The sequence below is a fragment of the Podarcis gaigeae genome (genome assembly GCF_964106915.1).
Source record: "Podarcis gaigeae genome assembly, chromosome: 1".
Lineage (NCBI taxonomy): Eukaryota > Metazoa > Chordata > Lepidosauria > Squamata > Lacertidae > Podarcis > Podarcis gaigeae.
The window spans coordinates 22,532,643-22,552,905 of NC_139678.1; the positions used below are offsets into that span (position 1 = coordinate 22,532,643).

A 20,263-nucleotide genomic window follows, 5' to 3' on the forward strand; every position below is an offset into this window, starting at 1 on the left:
CCACAAACAAAGCAATATTCTGAGAAGATGTCTCACTTTTAGAACACAGAGGGCAGGTTACAGCAGGCCAGGACTTAACCAATCTATTACTGAGTCCCTATAGAGGCTCTACGAAAATATCATTAACACTTTTAAAAATAAACATCCAGACTGTTTTCTGCCTACATTTAGATTTATTCACAGATGTGAGGAGCAGGTGGAACAGAATTTGTGAAGAGCAACATTATAAGCTCCACCTCTGCATTGTTATTGCAAGAGAAATTGCGTGATGGCTCATGCAAGCGCAGAACAGTAGAGCTCTGAGGCTTCCTCTACTTTTTTTTGTAGGAGGGAAGGTTTTTTAAACAAACAAACAAACAAACAAACAAACAAACAAACAAACAAGAAAAGCAGTGGGGTGAGAGGGGTGCTGGCCTGTTCCTCAGCTGCAAGCTCACATTTCAAACCCTGCAGGATGAAATTTGCAGTGGAGAAATGCTGGACAAGGCAAAGGGTGAACAACCTCCTCCATCGCTCTCTACTTTTCCACCCAAAACCCTCATGGTGGCTGGGCTCACAAGGCCCTGATAAGCTTACCAGGACTATATAAAAGTGCATGCTCACAGAGAGGGTTGCTTTTGGCTACAGTTAGCAAGGCAACAGCTTAACCATGAGTCCTGGGTTCGGGTGACATACTAAACCAAACTTTGGCTTAGCTCAGCGTGATGCAGGGGCAAAACAAGGTCCAGAGAGAAGAGGCAAAGAGAGGCAAAGAGGCTGTAAGCTCCTCTCCAGGGGCCCACACATTTGTGTGGTTCCTGGAAGCCATAGTTTACATTTCTGTGTCTGGGAACCAGGCCCATTTGTAGCCAGTCCTACAGTTATTATTAAGTTGTAGTCCAGGGAGTTCTGGTGCTCTGCAGTGTGCTTTCAAGTGGTCCCTAAGATGAAAATAATGGTGGAGGGGAAACTCTGTTAAAGGAAGGGCGATAACTCCATGGCAAGGCACGTGCTTTTCATGCTAAAGTTCCCAGGTTTAATTCCCAGCATCTCCTGGGAGGTTGGGGGAAAGTTCCTGCCTAAGATACTTCGGACCCTCTCCCAGTCAATGAAGACAGTATTCAGCCAGATCAGCTAGTGATCCAACTTGGTATAATCCAGTTTTGTATGCTGGGATGCTTTCTCCCAAGCAGAACATTAGGATAGTCCTGCTTCCCATGGAGGCCAACTGGCTGGATATGAGAAGAACAAAAGAAGGGCATGAAGATAAGAGCCCTCTGTGGTACTGTTGTGAGGAACTCACTGATAAATTAAACCAGGGAGTTACTAAAGGTTCAAAGGAAAGAGCATGCCAGTCTTGGCTTAGCTCCTTCGATAATGAGCGATGCCACCTGAACTGAAGGACTTAGGGGCAGCCTTCTCATCCCATCCCAAGGTGCTTCCAGATGACATATTTATTGAGCAGCCATCCTGATTTGTTTGCAGAGAGATCGGATGACGTTGGCTTAATGAATTTTCATCCTGATATGTTTGAGAGGATGTTGCATCAAATTCCATGTGTGGCATCCCATGTTTCCCGGTACATTTCCTCATCACTTTCCTTACTGCAAAAATTCCAGTCCTATGGGGGATCGGGTTCCAATCAATAGACCAGGGTTTCCTAAACTTGGGTCTCCAGCTGACTACAATTCCCACCATCCCTGACCACTGGTCCCACTAGCTAGGGATGATGGGAGTTGTAGTCCAAAAACAGCTAGAGACTCAAGCTTGGGAAACCGTGCAATAGACAAAAGTGCAAATGTAAAGTTACAGGACATGAAGCAAAAACTGGAGCAAAAAACCACAATATATTATTTGGAATCATTTTTATTGTTAATTATTTAGGATCAGAGTGGTGACTGAGAACAGTTATTGAATTAATTCAGAGTATTCATAGGGAGGATAATTTTTATAATGATGCGGTTGCATTTCAAGGTAAGAGGATTAGGGATTTGAATGTGCATTTTAATTTTGTACAACCCTAATAGATTTAGAAGAGAAATACAATTGTACTCAGAGACGTTTTCCCAATTATAGATGGGGGGAGGGGGAGAAAAGAAACAAGGTCACTTTTTTAAAGCAAAGGTAGTCACACTGATCCATAAGGGAAGAAACAATGTCTACAGCTATCTAATTTTATTTATTTAACAAAATGTATATACCACTTGATTGTAAATAGAACTTCTAAACGGGGTATAAAAAATAAAATAACTATTAAAACAGTCAACAAAAAAAGTTAAAAACAGGTATTTTTTTAAAAGCAAAATATAATTTAAATCAACAAATGAGAACACATATCAGCTTCTAAATATCTGGACAGGCCTGCTTAAACAAAAATGGTTTTAGCAGGGGCCAAAAAACGTACAGTGAAGCTGCCTGCCTGCCAGGCTTCAGGGAATCCTATCCCTCCCACGGTGGCAGCCAAGAAGCAGATAAACAAGAAAAGTTCTTACCAAGTAGTTTATTCAATATTCACAGAGAGAGATGAAGGAATGCAGTCTCTCTTAGATAATGGTGTTGCTCCAAGTAAAGTCCCATCCCCTCCATCTCTCCTATTCTACGTCATCCCTGCGCCGGCTGACCTGTGTTTTCTGCCTCTGAGCTTTCTGTTCTATCTGAAGAAGTGTGCATGCACACGAAAGCTCATACCAAGAACTGACTTAGTTGGTCTTTAAGGTGCTACTGGAAGGAATTTTTTTTTGTTTTGTTCTGAGCTTTCTGTTCTACTACTCTCAAGGCACACCTCGTCCTGTGAGGGGGTCAGGAATGCTTTCAAGAGACACTGAGTCTGTTAGCTGTCTCTCCCCTGGTGCTTCTTCTTCCTGCTGCTCTCTCAATATTTCCCAGCTTCTCCACTCTGCAGCCTCTGAACTATGACCTTCTGCAAACCACTGATCTAAATCTATACTGTCCTCCTCTTCTCAGGAAGGTTCAGGAAGCAGGGGCAGGATTCCTCCTCAGTCCAGTCCCTGGCGCTGGCTAATGTCAATGGGCAAGGAGTTCCAAAGTGTGTGTGCTGCCACACTGGGTCACTCTGGGCCAACCCATAAGCCACAAAAAGCCTGGCAAGCTTTTGAACTCTTCAGCAGATAAGATGTTGCACAAAGCAAGGTGTGGTGGGGAAAAATAAAACCAAAATAGGTAATAAAAGAAGAGGTGAGTTCATTATGTGCTACACCTGAGCTGGAAACGCCAGGGATTGAACCTTCTGATACAAAAGATTATAATTAACGTATTTATTTTTCGCCCTATAGGACGAACTTTTCCCCCTCCAAAAATGAAGGGGAAATCTGGGTGCGTCCTATGGGGCGAATGCAGGCTTCCGCTGAAGCTTGGAGAGCGAGAGGGGTCGGTGCGCACCGACCCCTCTCACTCTCCAGGCTTCAGGAACACATCCGCAGCCTAGGCAGCCCTGCGGGAGGTCCCGCAGGGCTGTCTATGCTGCGGATAGCAGCCTGCTTCCCGGAGCGTCAGGCACCCTGAAGCAGAGCGCTCCGCCCGCCGGACAGACATCCACAGCGTGTTGGAGCCCTGCGGTAGTTCCCCGCAGGGCTCTCCACGCTGCGGATAGCAGCCTGCCGCTCGGCGCGAAAGGCGCCCTGAAACAGAGCACCCCGAACGCCGGACAGATATCTGCAGCATGTTGGAGCCCTGCTGGAGTTCCCCGCGGGGCTCCCCATGCTGCGGATAGCAGCCTGCCGCCCGGCGCGAGGGAAACCCTGAAGCAGAGCGCCCCGCCCGTAGGACAGACATCGGCCAGCCCCACAAGCTCGGGGGACAGCAAGGAGGCGCAGCACCGCCATCCCACTGTTCCTCGACCTGGTTTGGTTTCCCCGACCTGGTTTTGGGGGGGAAATAAAGGGGGGGGAAATTCCTTTATCCCCCCCCCCAAAAAAACTAGGTGCGTCCTATGGGACGAAAAATACGGTACTATTACTGTTATTATAATTTATTAGCCTCTAGACACACAAGGCAACCTACAGAATGTAAATGCATAAAGCATGGCATAAACTGAGAAAAAGAACAATGCATTACAATAAAAGCCATGGAATAATCTATAAAACAAAGTCGATAAAACTGTAGCAAAATACATACTTCACAGTTGAGTTATGCCCCTTAATAATAAAAAAGTTAATTTAGCAATACAGTACAGGAAGCAGAAGAGGACCATTTGAAAATGGACCAAATATTCCATTTTTGAAAAGCTCTTGAAAAGAATCAGTTTTTAAAAATATATTTCTTTTAGGTGTGCACAGCAAAGCTGTTAATCTGGGCTTCCTCCCTTTGCCAATCAATCAAAAAATTTTTTAATGTGCCTATTTAAAAGTTTATTAGAAAAGCCACTCCTTGCTGCAAGGGAACAAAAGCCCACAATTGCTGCAAGCGGGAAGACAGTTTTACATCTAACTGATGTCCCCAGTGGATCTCTCCCCCCACCTCCCCGCTCCCCATCTGCTGAATGTCCAAGTCTTAAGTCATTTTGGTTAATGGAGCCAGTGGAAGCAACATTTGGCTCCAGCAATGCTCTCAGCAGGCAGAACATCGAGAGGCCGGGCTGTGAAAAAGCTTAATCAGCTATTTAATCTGACTCTGTGGCAAACACCACAGGTAGCTGCAGAAAGAAAGGAGAGGAGAAAAATAGGACAGCTTTTGAGCTCCCTTTTTCTCTGCCCTGTCACAGGATTTGTGTTGAGAAGCAGGTCATTTCTATTTTACTCTGTGTGCATCCAATGGCTTATATCTACACTGTGCTTTGAATAGCACCCCAGGCTGACAGCTCCAACCAGCCGGCAGGCAGCACTTTCTCCCTTGATCAAACAGGGGACAATGGGAGGTGGGAGCTCTGTTGGGTTTTTTATGATTGATTTCTGGGTAACACAGTCCTACAGCCAAGGCCATCTGTGGGGTGGGGATGGGGGGGAGACCAGCACTACTATACAGGCCTGGTTCCCTATATTTGATCATTTTCTTCCCTGAACTTTCAGCAGCAACTATCCAAGTCAGAGGCTCCTTTCTTTAAAGAATTACAATGGAAAAACCTATTGCTTTGTGAGAAGGAAAGCCATGCCCAGTGCAAATGCCACCACCTGGTGCTGTGGCCAATGAGTGTGAACAGACTGGAAGGACTGACAAACACTGGGACCACTTCTTGGCTCCAATTGCAGGAATGTTTCCCTGCCCCTGCAGGTGTTGCAAGATCATGTCATGAAATAGTCACTCTCTTGATCTTGCATCCTTCTAAGCATATTAACATTGCAGACTGTGTACCTGTTGCATTGCAAATATTCTTTCAGCTCCATTGTTTAGGATTCCCTTTCCCTCTTACCCGTGTGTGTATACTAGGACTCAATTTCTTGACTTCATAAAACTTAGGGAAGTGCTGGGTGAGATCCCATGGACAGTAATACTAAAAGGAAAGGGAGTTCATGATGGCTGGGAGTTTGTTAAGCGGGAGATAGTAAAAGCACAACTTCAGGCAATACCAATGAGACGGAAACATGGAAGGTGCCTAAAGAAGCCAGGGTGGCTATCTAATAACTTTTAACTGAGTTAAGATTAAAAAAGGATGTGTACAAAAAATGGAAAAGGGGGGAAACCACCAAAGAGGAATTCAAACAAATAGCCAGCACGTGTAGACACAAAGTCAGAAAAGCTAAAGCACAGAATGAACTCAGGCTTGCTAGAGAGGTTAAAAGCAACAAAAAAGGCTTTTATGGGTATGTTCGTAGCAAAAGGGAGAACAAAGAAACAGTGGGGTCACTCAGAGGAGAAGATGGTGAAATGCAAACAGGGGACCCAGAAAGGGCTGAACTCCTCAATGCCTTCTTTGCCTCAGTCTTCTCCGATAAAGAAAACAATGCCCGACCTGAAGAATTTGGAGCAAATGATTCAGCAGAGGAAACACAGCCCAGAATAACTAAGGAGATAGTACAAGAATACTTGGCTAGTCTAGATGTATTCAAGTCTCCAGGGCCAGATGAACTGCATCCAAGAGTATTAAAAGAACTGGCAGATGTGATCTCAGAACCACTGGCAGTCATCTTTGAGAATTCCTGGAGAACAGGTGAAGTCCCGGCAGACTGGAGGAGGGCAAATGTTGTCCCTATTTTCAAAAAGGGGGAAAGAGAGGACCCAAATAATTACCGCCCAGTCAGTCTGACATCAATACCAGGGAAGATTCTGGAGAAGATCATTAAGCAAACAGTCTGTGAGCACCTAGAAAGGAATGCTGTGATCACCAATAGTCAGCATGTATTTCTGAAAAATAAGTCATGTCAGACTAACCTGATCTCGTTTTTTGACAGAATTACAAGCCTGGTAGATGAAGGGAACACAGTGGATGTAGCCTACCTTGATTTCAGCAAGGCATTTGACAAGGTGCCCCATGATATTCTTGTAAAGAAGCTGGTAAAATGCGGTCTTGACTATGCTACCACTCAGTGGATTTGTAACTGGCTGACTGACCGAACCCAAAGGGTGCTCATCAATGGTTCCTCTTCATCCTGGAGAAGAGTGACTAGTGGGGTGCCACAGGGTTCTGTCTTGGGCCCGGTCTTATTCAACATCTTTATCAACGACTTGGATGATGACTCAAAGGCATCCTGATCAAATTCGCAGATGACACCAAACTGGGAGGGGTGGCTAACACCCCAGAGGACAGGATCACACTTCAAAACGACTTTGACAGATTAGAGAACTGGGCCAAAACAAACATGATGAATTTTAACAGGGAGAAATGTAAAGTATTGCACTTGGGCAAAAAAAATGAGAGGCACAAATACAAGATGGGTGACACCTGGCTTGAGAGCAGTACATGTGAAAAGGATCTAGGAGTCTTGGTTGACCACAAACTTGACATGAGCCAACAGTGTGACGCGGCAGCTAAAAAAGCCAATGCAATTCTGGGCTGCATCAATAGGAGTATAGCATCTAGATCAAGGGAAGTAATAGTGCCACTGTATTCTGCTCTGGTCAGACCTCACCTGGAGTACTGTGTCCAGTTCTGGGCACCACAGTTCAAGAAGGACACTGACAAACTGGAACGTGTCCAGAGGAGGGCAACCAAAATGGTCAAAGGCCTGGAAATGATGCCTTATGAGGAACGGCTAAGGGAGCTGGGCAGGTTTAGCCTGGAGAAGAGGAGGTTAAGGGGTGATATGATAGCCATGTTCAAATATATAAAAGGATGTCACATAGAGAAAGGTTGTTTTCTGCTGCTCCAGAGAAGCGGACACGGAGCAATGGATCCAAATTACAAGAAAGAAGATTCCACCTAAACATTAGGAAGAACTTCCTGACAGTAAAAGCTGTTTGACATTGGAATTTGCTGCCAAGGAGTGTGGTGGAGTCTCCTTCTTTGGAGGTCTTTAAGCAGAGACAACCATATGTCAGGAGTGCTCTGATGGTGTTTCCTGCTTGGCAGGGGGTTGGACTCGATGGCCATTGTGGTCTCTTCCAACTCTATGATTCTATGTGTATACACACAATCATTCTCACATGTGTGGGGGGGGAGAGTGTCATTGCATCTACCAGTTATGTTCCCTTGGTGCCAATGCACCAGTCAGCAGCTACACATTCAGAATTAATGTGAAGGCGACCTATGTGAGGACAGACTGTGTGGATACCACCATTATACAGGTTAGTCAGTAGGGGGCACTAGACTTAGTTGTACCTAGGTAGGGCCAGGCATTTCCTGCTGCTGTTCTGTTCCTGTTTAAGAGAAATAACAATGTGCAAGACTGGTTGCAATATCGCCAATTAAATGAGGTATTTAAAGGAGATAAAAAGAAAGGATTCAGTTACACTTCATCCAGATTCCAAAGAGAAACTATAGATGATAATACTAAATTGTTGAAGAAGACGTATAACTTATTATTAGAGTGGGAAACCAAAGACGAAGATGTTAAATGTGCAATGATTAAGTGGGTGCAAGATTTAGGACATTATGAAAAATTTTAGGACATTTAGAACATTTAGGACATTTAGAAAAATTATGGAAAGTGAACCTAAAATTTACTGATTGTATAATGCTGAAAGAGAATTATATGAAAATGATGTATCGATGGTATATCACGCCTATAAAAATGGCAAAAATGTACAGAACGGGTTCTAACAAATGTTGGAAATGTAAAGAAAAAGAAATTACCTTTTTTCATATGTGGTGGAACTGTAAACTAATTTTAAAAATTTGGGAAATGATTTATAATGAAATTAAATGAATGTTTAAAATGACCTTTGTTAAAAGACCAGAAGCCTTTTTGTTAGGCATTATAGGTCAAGACTTATGCCAAAGGAACAGAAGAAGCTATTTATGTATGCTACAACGGTGGCTAGGATATAACTAGCCCAAAAATGGAAAGATGACAACATAGCAACTAAATAAGGATGGCAAGAGAAACTGATGGACTATGTCAGGGGTCTGCAACCTTTAAGACAAAAAGAGCCACTTGGACCTGTTTCCAAAGGGAAAAAAACTGGGAGCCGCAAAACTCGTCATTATAAAAATAACTTTTTTGTCACTTTTTTATTATTTCTTTGTTTGACCCCTCAGAATTATTCCTCTTCATAGAAATAAACGTTAAATTAACAAGTTACCATTTTGTGTGTGTGTGTTCTTCACTCCCCTTCAAAACAGTGACCAGCGTACATGCCCCTTACAATGTAGCGGGCAGGCGGGCGGGAAAGTGACGTCGGGACGGTGCATGACTAACGCACGCACCGCCCCCATGCGACGTCACAGCCAGTACAGCGCCCGCCACAGTGGGGAATGTCAGGGCGCACAATGCACCTCCTCCCCTCGCTAGTATCCGCCCTGGAACCATGGCAAAGGTGTAAAAGAGCCACATGCGGCTCCGGAGCCGCGGGTTGCAGACCCCTGGACTATGTGGAAATGGCGAAACTAACAGACAGAATTAGACAAAAAGACAATAGAGACTTTACAAAGGACTGGGAACCATTTATGTTGTACTTACAGAAATATTGTAAAGAAGTGGACTCAGTAACAGAGTTTGATTAAACACTTACAACTAACAAAACAAATATAGATACTAAAATGTATTAACGAAGAAATAATAAAAAGTAAGAGGTAATTTGAAAATAATTACAATATTAAAATGACAAGATCAGAATAATATTGAAAAATTAAGAAAGCTTTATTGAGATATAATAAAACAAGCAGCAGAAGTTAAAATATAATAAACCAGAAGAGGGGGTTGAAAGAAGTCGTGGGGAGGGAGTAGGGGAATTGGGGAACTGTATTTTTCTTTTTTGTTGAGATAATGTTATTGTGATGAACAAGAAATTTGTAAAATTTAATAAAAATTATTTTTTTTTAAAAAAAAGAGAAATAATAAAGTTATCTAATAACTCTCTGATCATATTGTTGTAACCTTACATGAAGCAGCAACCACTAGCCGTTTCAGATGTCTTGAGCAGACCATATTTTTGTCCAGGCTTTCCCTAACCTATAATAATGAAACCTGTCTTCATTTATCTAAAATCCCTGAATTCTTGTTTTAAAAGCTTTAATATTGTTGCTTTATCGGTTTTATGTTGTTCTTTTCAGGTTAATGATTATATATATATATATATATATATATATATATATATATATATATAGTGCAGTGCTTAGAAAAAAATCAATAATATTCAGTGAATTATAAATGCTTTTAAATAAATAAATAAATAACTGGTGTGCCCTGGGACCTATAAATAAATGACTTCCTGACTAGTGTGTCCTCTAAGACTTCTGTGACATAGGTATACATACACAGGCCCCCTTCACATTAATGTTGAACACGCAATATCAGAGTGTGGCCAGTGGATGGGATCTCACCAGTGGAGGCCCATTAGAATAAAGGGGGCATTGCCTTACCAGCCTCAATCTGTCCCACCTGCATGTCCCAGGGGTTGGCCCTTCCTCCTTTTGCCCCTGGTAAATCTCAGCAAGGAGGAGGATGGAAAATTCCATTGGAGTGAACGAGCTTCTAAATGAGCTGATATTAACTGTTGATGTTCTCTGCTAGCTTACACGTGAGTGTTTAACCTTAGAACATGTGACTAAGGTATTCCATTGCAAATCTCCATTTTGAAGGGAGTTGGCTTTGCTTCCGTTACCAGGTACAGTCATAATAGGATTTGTAAATGATGCCTCTCCAGAAGCTGCATAGCCTCAGGCTTGATACAGACTATGGGGGAGACAGAGCTTTGATTTCAGCTCTGATTGTAATTAAGTTATATGTTTAAGAAGAAGAACCTATTCTTCATACACATATGCTTTGTACTTATTTCTGGATGTATCACTGGTGCTTTTGTACTTGTTTTGAAGAAATTCCGGTTAGAAAAGCTTTGAATCATAATTATGGGTCTGGACAATTTTTATTCCAAAAGGAGTCAGCTTCATACAATTCCTTCGAGCTGCGCAATATTAACATCTAAAATAATCACACACACCCCTCCCCTGCTCACTGAACACATGAGATGGGTTGTCTTGCCTATCTGCCACTTCACACTTCTGCTAGAAATTTGGCCAATTGGAAGTTACAGCAGCTGCTTAAGAACAGAGCATAATGGTTGCCTTGGGTGGCTAGACGCCAGCACACCAACAGTCCCACTTGCTACCATCACCACAAATGCTCAGATTTTGGCTACAAGTCTACCTGGAGATCTACCATATTCCCTAGCCACCAAAGAGCTGCTTCCCGGCTATTGATGGGCTAAGCTTATGTAGTGTTCTGCAAAGCAGCCTGACTTGAGAAGAGTAACTGGGGATATGGCTTAATTAATGGCACAGTAATTACATCAAAGCACTGTACTTTATTTGACATGAGTTACGAGACAGCTCAGCTGGAGGCGAGAATAAATGGCATGATAATTTGCCTTTGGGGTCTTGTGGGTATCAGTGCAATTAGTCACGCCACTGCCAAACCATATTTCCTTAGGAATCAGCAGCCAAATTACATGCTGGTTTACAACCTTTTATAACCTTGCTCGATCCAAGAGACTGCTGTGTGCTGTGAACCAGGAAGGATAAGCCCCTCTCCTCCTCCTCCCTAGAACAAAGGAGGGGGTTTTCATTCAGGAGCAGATTAACACACACTTACGCATGGCTGAAATGGCTGAAGGGGTTCCTCAAGCTGGCCTTGCTTATAGAATGATATAATCAAAGGAACCCCTGACTGAGGTTGCTATCCTTGTAAAAAATAATGATGGGGTAGAATTCAGTGCAGGGCTAAGTGGGGTAGGTGAGCACAGAATGAAGTCTGCGATGGGCATGCTTGAGTGACAGCTGTTATCAGTGGGGGAAAAAAACATTTGGATTGATTCCACCATCCAGTCATACCACTGGTTTTTTCCGGCCAGGAAGGAGTTGCTGCTGTTGTAGTTTTGTTGCTTTTTTCTCAAAAGTGGCTCAAAGAGAAACAAACAAACAAAAAGAAAAACAAGCATAAGGACAAAAGTAAAACAAACCCAAACCCTAAAATGTTGATCAGTAACATGTACAAAAAGGCAGATCCAACTCAACCTACCCCACAAAAAAGAAGAGGTCACAAACATACTTTACCCTCCAGATTAAGGTCCGAAGGCCCAAATGATTTAAAATGCTTTTGCCTGGCACATAAAGCAGTTAATAATGGTGCCAGGTGTGCCCCCCTGGGGAAACATTCCACAAATGGGGAGCCACCACTGAGAAGGTTTGTTCTTATGCCATCACCCTCTGCACCTCTGTTAGAGGGAGAATATGGAGAAGGACCTCAGATGCCAAACCAGGTTGTTCATATGGGGAGAGGTGATCCTTGAGTGACTGGTAGTCCTGAGATGCACAATACTTTACAGGTCAAAATCAGCAATTTGAATTGAGCCTGGAAACTAATTTGTAGCCAATGCAATTGTGCCAGGGTTGGTGTGATATGTTCAGACCATCTTGCCCTAGTCAGCAAACGTGCCACTAAAATTTGCACCGGCTTTGAACCATCTTCAAAGGCAGCCTTGTGTTTAATGCCAAGGCTGGAGCATCCTGTTATTTGTGTTGTGCAGCAGCACCCCTGAAGCACTGAAAGCAGCTTCCAATGAGATCTCGCAATATCCTGTGTGTTCTGTGAGATCTCACGAGATTTTGGCAAGATCTCACTGGAAACGAGTGCCACTGCCAGCACCGCTTCTCTGGGCTTCTGCCGCTTGACCAGTGGGCTAGACCTGTTTTAACGCACTGCAGTACAGTGGCACCTCGGGTTAAGAACTTAATTCGTTCTGGAGGTCCGTTCTTAACCTGAAACTGTTCTTAACCTGAGATACGATACCACTTTAGCTAATGGGGCCTCCCGCTGCCCCCGCACCGCCGGAGAACAATTTCTGTTCTCATCCTGAAGCAAAGTTCTTAACCTGAGGTACTATATCTGGGTTAGCTGCGTCTGTAGCCTGAAGCGTCTGTAACCTGAAGCGTCTATAACCCGAGGTATCACTGTAATCTAAAGAGCTGAGCTTTGTTCCGCAACCAGGTATTTCTGAGCTCTGTTGGGTCTCTGTATTATTGTTGCTCCGGGTCTTGGCTAGTTTCCTGTTTCCTGATTTGTCCTCCAGACCTGACTTGCTCTTTGGTTCCCACTCCTGGCTTGCCCTTTGGTCCTGCTTGGCTGATTAGTTCTTCTAGCCACTGACTTGTCTCATGATTCTCAGCTTGTGACTCACCTCCGTTCACAGCCGATCCCTAACAGTGGGAAGTGAGGCAACTATGGCTCCTCCTACTCATGCCTTACTACTTATTTCCCCCCTGAGGAATGAGTGGGGTAGTCCCTGAGAATCTTTGCAAAGGAGGTGATATTTGCAAATAAGGTGATATTTATTTTCAGTTCCCTGTTGCCTGTGTCACCACCCTGTTCCCTGTTTCTGCTGGAAACAAAAAGCTCAATGCAGACTGTGAAAAGCCCCTGAAGTACAGAGAGGGGAGGGAAGTGGATTCTCATCAACACAGTTCAAAAGCTACACTCTGTAGAGCAGCTTTTGCCAACCAGGCGCCATCCAAATCTTTTGAACTACAACTCTCATCAGCTGCAGCATGCTGACAGAGAGAGAAGAGAGAGTTGTGTAAAGAGGTGTTTGGAAAAGAAGAGAAAGTCAAATTTTATTCTATCTTTTGCTGGAATTACTAATGTCACAATATCAAATGGCTGAAATTCTGAAAATGCATCTTGATTTGAAACGGGGATGCTATTATGAGGTTAGCATACCATGAAGAAAATAATACTTTAGAGGTGAGATTTTGCAGCATCTGTTTAAAGCCAGGCCACGGTTGGTGGCTGTGCAGTGATTGCCAATCTGTGTGCCTCTGAGATGGCAAAAGGCATCAGCTGTCACAAGCAACTCATGTAAGAAAGAGAATGACAGATTAACCTTCAGACTGAAAACGCTGAGTGCTGGGCAGGCATAATTTAGGGCAGGCTAGTTTGTGACAAAAGCGCATGTGTCAGAACAATACTTCTGATAGACGTAATACCCTCTCGTGAAGGCTTATTGATCTGAGCAAGAGGTAACACCTCATGGGGCCAAGCTTACTGCTCTTTTAGAATTAGGTGGAGACTGCTAGAAATTGCATAGAGTTTTGAAGTAAACACATGGTTGCTAAATGGGCAGGCAAGGAGGGTAGTTTTGCATCAGGAGCCAATACAAAGAGAAGCGGGGGGAGGGGGCACATCCATTCTGTAGAATGAATCAGAAGCGACAACATTTTATCTAAGGGCCTCTCTAGACTGGTAGGGTTTTTTTTGCGGGGGTGGGGGGAATATTCTGCAGCAGAATGCAATAAAAGTGCATTAGTGATGGATTTATACTGGACCAGCCACACAACATTTTGCTTTATTAGGCTTCCACAATGTTATTGCACTATTGCCAGCTGGAGAGGCCTAATTGTACTACAGTGCAACCAAATCAGGAGCAACAAAGTTAAGCAAAAGGAAAAGCCCAGAACATTTAAAAGGTTGAAAGATTTCTTGGCTTTATTAGGCAGTTGCAGATAAACAACATCAGCTCATGTGTTACAGGATTTCAGCAGGAAGAAATGGCATAATTGTTTGGCACATTTTTTTTTTCATTTATAAAGTGCAAACAGCATTGAAAGCAGGGTAATGTATATTTGCCCTGAGACCAGGAATCATCATTAATGGACAATAAAAAGGACATCCAGAGTGGTCCTCATTTATGATTGGTACTGTGCATATAGGAAGCTGTCTTATTCCAGGTCAGACTACTGTACTCTGATCTATTCTGCTTGGCAGTAGCTCTCCACTGTCTCAGGAAGAGGGCTTTCTCATGACCTGGTACAGCATGGAGATGCCAAGAATCAGATCTGGGACCTTCTGCATACAGTTCATATGTTTTGCTGCTGGGCCTGAAGACAGGCAGTCAGGTCATGTATCTGCAGCAGTAACCAGAGGAAGAATGACAGCTGGGAGGAACACAGAATAAATGCCATGGTGCACCTGTAGCAGCAAAACCAGATGCCTTCATCTGCCCCAGCTGCAACAAAACATCTCTTTCCTGTATCAGTCACTGCAGCCACAGCAGGTGCTATAACTCTCCAACAGTCTCACTTCACCCCCAAAGGCGCACTCTTCCATTATCTCCTGAGACAGGCGGATGCCAACAACGGCTGAGCGATGGTCCTGAATTCACTGGAGGGTTTTTGAAAAAGTACTTTCCATTGTGCATTATTACAAAGGGCTTTTAGTATGTTGCTTGTCCCTAAGTAGAATGGGATGTGCAACTCGTCCTCCTCCTTCTAACTCAACCTCCACAAACCTGGTGCCTTCCAAATATTTTGTACCACAACTCCCATCAGCCCCAGCTAGCAAAGCTGTTCTGAAGTCTATGAGATGTGTTTCCACCTCCAAGGCCTGAAGCAGATGTAAAGGTTAAATAAGGGTCCAGGCATCGGGAGAGGGCCACAGGATCACATATTCCACCTCCCACGTACATCTTTCTCTGGTTTCCCTCCAAAACTTGGAGCTAGCACTACTCCCATTGACTTAAAGGAGCTGAAAGCAGATGTTTCCAAACCCCTGTTCCATGGACCACAGGCTTCATTTAGGTGTTCTGCCTATGGATTTGTGATTGGAGATGGCATATCCATCACACTGAATATGCATGTTGATTTTTAATTTTTTTATTGCTTCTTCTATTTCTTTTGTATTAGATTTTTTTCTGTTACAATTTGAATTCTAAAGAATTACAATAACTATGGTTGGCATCCATCTGTCTCGGGAGACAATGCACCTTTGGGGGTGAAGTCAAGCTGTTGGAAGGTTTTAGCTCCTGCTGTGGCTATAGAAACTGATGTGGGAGAGATATGTTTTGTTGCAGCTGGGGCAGATGAGGGCTTCTACAACAGGCAGGAAAAAAATCATTACATGGTCTGCCAAGACCTTCAGCAATTTTCAAATGGTTTGTGGGGTGTGTGTGTGTGTGTGTGTGTGTGTGTGTGTGTGTTTGAGAACCACTGGCTTAAGGCATGCTGGGTCATAGAATCATAAGAAGAAGAGTTTGGATTTGATATCCCACTTTATCACTACCCGAAGGAGACTCAAAGCGGCTAACAATCTCCTTTCCCTTCCTCCCCCACAACAAAACCCTGTGAGGTGAGTGGGGCTGAGAGATTTCAGAGAAGTGTGACTAGCCCAAGGTCACCCAGCAGTTGCATGTGGAGGAGCGGAGACGCGAACCCAGTTCCCCAGATTACTAGACTACCGCTCTGAGCCACTACAGCACACTGGCTCTCATAGAATTGTAGAGTTGGAAGGGACCATGAGGGTCATCTAAGTCCAACCCCCTGCAAAGCAGGAATTTTTTGTTCAACATGGGGCTCGATCCCATAACCCTGAAATTAAGAGTCTCGCGCTCTACCAACTGAGCTGTCATGTCACCTAGCTGAAGTAATTGCAAACTGCTACTTCAAGGGGTTGCCTCCTTCATAGCTCTTTGCATTTTTATTTCCAAATCATCATAGGCTGCCTGAAGCAAAGAGACAAACTCTTGTAAAGCATTGCTCACATTGGACGCATGTTTTTGGACAACTGCCTGAGTATTATCCCTTGTGACAATGAGCGATCAGCACTTCATTAAACAGAGATAAATGCTGCTTCTCACTAAGTACAGGCAGCACGAGAGAATGAGTAAAGCAGGTGGGTGAGAAGGATCCTCCCACCACCATCAAATGTAGCGCAAAAGGGGAAATCCACACATATAAGTTCCTCTCCGGGCAAAGTAGGCGAGTGTCCCACAGGAGAAGTGCATGGAGCAAACTGCAGTTTACCACTTGCAAGGCTCTATAAACTGTACTTGCAGCACATTGCTACTATATGAGCAGTTTCTAGGCAATTTGTATAGCAATGACCCCTCCCCAGGCATCTGTTAAGTCAATGCAATGTGGTGAGCAGTTTCTGTTTTCCTTTAGAGAGGGCTTTGGAAGAGTCATCTCCAAAGAATGTGTCCCTCGCACTCAAGGAAAACAGAAACTGCTCACCACATTGCACTGACTTAACAGATGGGAAATTGTTTGGATTTATTGCCAAACTGGTGGTGCGTGAGGCTGGGCCAGGTCCCAGATTCTGAGTTAGCGAAATGGGTGTGGTGGTGTGATGCTGCTGAAAACAGCACAATGCTTATCCCAGGAAGAGAGGGCAGTGGTGGCCTTGAGATTGGGCCGTATTTAAGGGAAGAGTACACAGTTAATTCACTGTGACAGAGTCTGCAACGTATCAGGTAGCCAGTACTAGCTGCCCAGGGTGGCTGCGGCAACCCAGTCAGATGGGTGGGGTACAAATAAATTATTACTATTATTATTATTATTATTATTATTATTATTATTATTATTTGGCAAGGAGATGTTTCAGCACCTTCCTGCCTATGGACCAGAAACTCAAAAAGTTTGCTTTTCATCTCCTTTCCTGCTCTGCCGGCGAATACTTCTAATAGCATGTGTATGGACAGATGACCTCCCAGTTACTCCGAGCTAAAATGAGAGGCTCTCCCCTGGGTCTATCCCCTTGGCAGAGGCCAACTTGACCAATCCCGAGGTACACCCCTATTTTTATAAGCTGTTAAGTCTAGATGACGGCTGGGAAGCTTGAGATCCCAGGGGCCAAATATCAGCACCGGATTTAGGGCAGTGCAGGCAGTACCTCTGCAAAGGGCACTGAGCTGATGAGGTGCAAAATTGAAAAGCTCCATAACTGAGAAGATCCATTTGTGGGGTGCCAAATGTTGGCCTAGTGCAGGGCGCAATATTACACAAGAGTACCTGCAAATATGACCCTCCAAGCCTTTCTATCTGGCTGTCTGAGCTCACCCCAGATAACACCCCCCCCTCTCCAGCCCACCCTCCTCACTGGTCCTGGTTTGGTGCCTGCCTGGAATCTGTCATTGAATTCTGATAATGCCTCATGCCTGTCAGGATTGAGGCAAGTAAGTATGTGCAGAAACTAGCCAACTGTACAAAGGTTAAAATTTGCATTAGGGTGTTGTTGTCGTTGACTCACTTTTGTATCTGGCTCCATCCACCATTAGTATATGGCCCTCAGAAGGTTTCCCAGAATGGAATGTGGCCCTCAGGTTTAAGAAGTTTCCTTACCCCTGCATTAGATTATTTTCCCGAGTCCACCCACAACCCATTACTTCCCTGGCTGCGTTTGTCCTGGCAAGCAGGTTGCTCCAGATTCCTGACCGCCCAGATTTTGCCCTATCTCTACTAAGAGATATATTAAAGCTGCCAATCAGAGCTGAAGCTGGTATGACAAAGGGAGCCATGAGCCTGGTGTGCACTCTCATCCCACTACTGTCTCCCCTTACAGTTTTTTTGTGGTTCTTTCGAAACCCAGGGAAGGTCTTTGATCATAGGTGAACATGGGACAAAATAAACAAGGCGGCTGCCACCTTCAAATGCGTCTTATCAACTCAAAGGATGAGTGCAAACCCTGAAGCAAAACATGCCTCCGAATTTAACGAGCTTGTATTCTGTACAGGCACTGGACAAAGGAAGTGTGCTTGCGGCTGTGGCAGCAGTGGCTGATGAACGCTGCATGCTAGTTACCTAGAATTCAGGCCAGACACTGTGTTTGACCACAACAACTTCCCTTCCTCTTATGTCAGCTATGTAGAAACCGCATGCAATGGAAACAAGCTAGCAAAATGTGCTTGCTTTGAAACGCCTTTGTACTTGACTGGCCTGGTTCACATCTAGCTTGCAACAGAGTGAATCTATTATCTCTCATATTATAAATGGCAATATGTTCCAGACAGAGAAATTCATGGGAGATAAGGTAGTCAGAGGGCGCAGTGTGCCTCTGAATACCAGTTGCTGCAAATCAGAGGTGGAGACAGAGCTGTTGTGCTCAGGTCCAGCTTGTGTGTCTCTGGTTTCATTGGACTGGTCATGTTGTACGGATGCCTGACTATCATCTTCCAAAGCAACTATTCTATTCCGAACATAAAAATGGTAAGCATAATACTGGTGGTCAACAAAAGAGGTTCAAAGACTCTCTCAAGGCAAATCTAAAAAAAACACAGACAACTGGGAAACACTGGCCTGCAGGTGCTCCAATTGGAGAAGAGCCTTTACCAGTGGTACCGTGGGCTTTGAAGATGCACGAACTCAGGAGGCAAGGGAGAAACGCATTAAGAGGAAGGCACGCTAGGCAAACCCTCACCGTGATCAACTCCCGCTTGGAAACCTATCTCTCCACTGTGGAAGGTTGTGTGGATCCAGAAATGGCCTCCACAGTCACTTACGGACTCACTTTTGAAACAGCGTTTATGGAAGACAATCTTATTTGACTACGAGTGATCTCCAAAGAAGAAGAAGAAGGTCATTGTGAGAACAAGATGCTGGACTAGACGGGCCTCTGGTTTGTTCCAGCGGGGCTCGTTTTACATTATTATGTTGAATTCATGCACAAAACCTTTGGCTGAACCAAGATTTATTGAACTAGAATCCTTCATCTTAACAGGGATGTAACATGTCGTGGAAACATGGGACACTGCGAACTCTGGCTATGAAGCAGCTAAGTAACTGGCTGGCAGTGGCTTTATAGCCTACCAGGTGATGCCAGAAATCATACCTGGGGCACTCTGCATACAATGTATGCGCTCTACCATTGTGTTACAAACCCATCATTTGAAACCAGGCTTTAGCTGAGAAAGGGGAACCAGTTTTCCATGCTGATGCTCTGATATTATTCTTCCAAGTTTGGTGCTTACCAAACTATGCCCCATGGTGGAAGTGAGTTGCCCATCATACAGTCTTGAGAGCGTTGGATCTAGACCAAGGACATCCTGCTTCTTTTCACAGCTTTGCACACAGAAGGTCCCAGGTTCAACCCCTGGCACCTCCGTGTAGGGCTGAAACGATGGAGAGCTGCTGCCTGCCAGTGTAGACAATACTGAGCTAGACAGGCAATTGGGGTTGGCTTTCTATATTCCTGTTTAAAATCATAACAGCTATTTCTTTTGGGCAAATTTGACTCTCTTCTTTTTTTAGAGATGCATCAATGGCCAACTCTACCGGGCTGAGAGATGTGGAAAAGTTCCCTGTATATTTTTCGTGCCCATGTTATGTTACATTAGACAAACATGTTTGGCAGAATTCCCGAAGCTAGCTTTGTTTCTGTCAGCATTAATATATTCCCGACACTGCATGTACAGTCTGGGAAGTAAAATAAAATAAAATCGCTCCAGACTGAGACCAAAACGTTTGATTTGCTAACATGTGGCTTCTTTCCAGATACAACAAGCCAAAGAACAAACGGCAAATTGTCCCTCGGGGTCTGGAACATTAACAGTGGTGAATCTGGTGCATAGCCTCAAACATGCAGTGTGGGCTTAATTGGAAATGATTGAAAATGGAAATTTCTCCTACACTGTACATACTCTTCGCACTGTCATTTCTGGTGAAATCTGCAGGGTCTGAAGCATGACAAGAAAGACCAGTGGGCAGAGATGAGACAGTGGAATTAATTTGCACACCCAGGTAAAAATGTATCATACCACCTGTCTACCCTATGATGAAACCATCAGCAGTTATGTGTAAACATCACATGCATGTGGGTAAATTGTGTCTGTGTGTGTGTGTGTGTGTGTGAGAGAGAGAGAGTGAGAGAGAGAGAGAGAGAGAGAGAGAGAGAGAGAGAGAGAGATGTGCTGCACACTTTACACTAAGGTTGCTTAAAACCATTGAAATCAATGAGACTCATTCAATCTT

At 44.1% G+C, this 20,263-nt stretch overlaps 1 protein-coding gene across 3 annotated transcripts in view; it reads right to left on the reverse strand.

Annotated features, from left to right (window-relative positions):
* The window catches only part of RIN3 (Ras and Rab interactor 3), a 77,167-nt gene that overhangs the window by 50,448 nt on the left and 6,456 nt on the right, over positions 1–20,263 (reverse strand). The gene's annotated exons all lie outside the window — the stretch shown is intronic.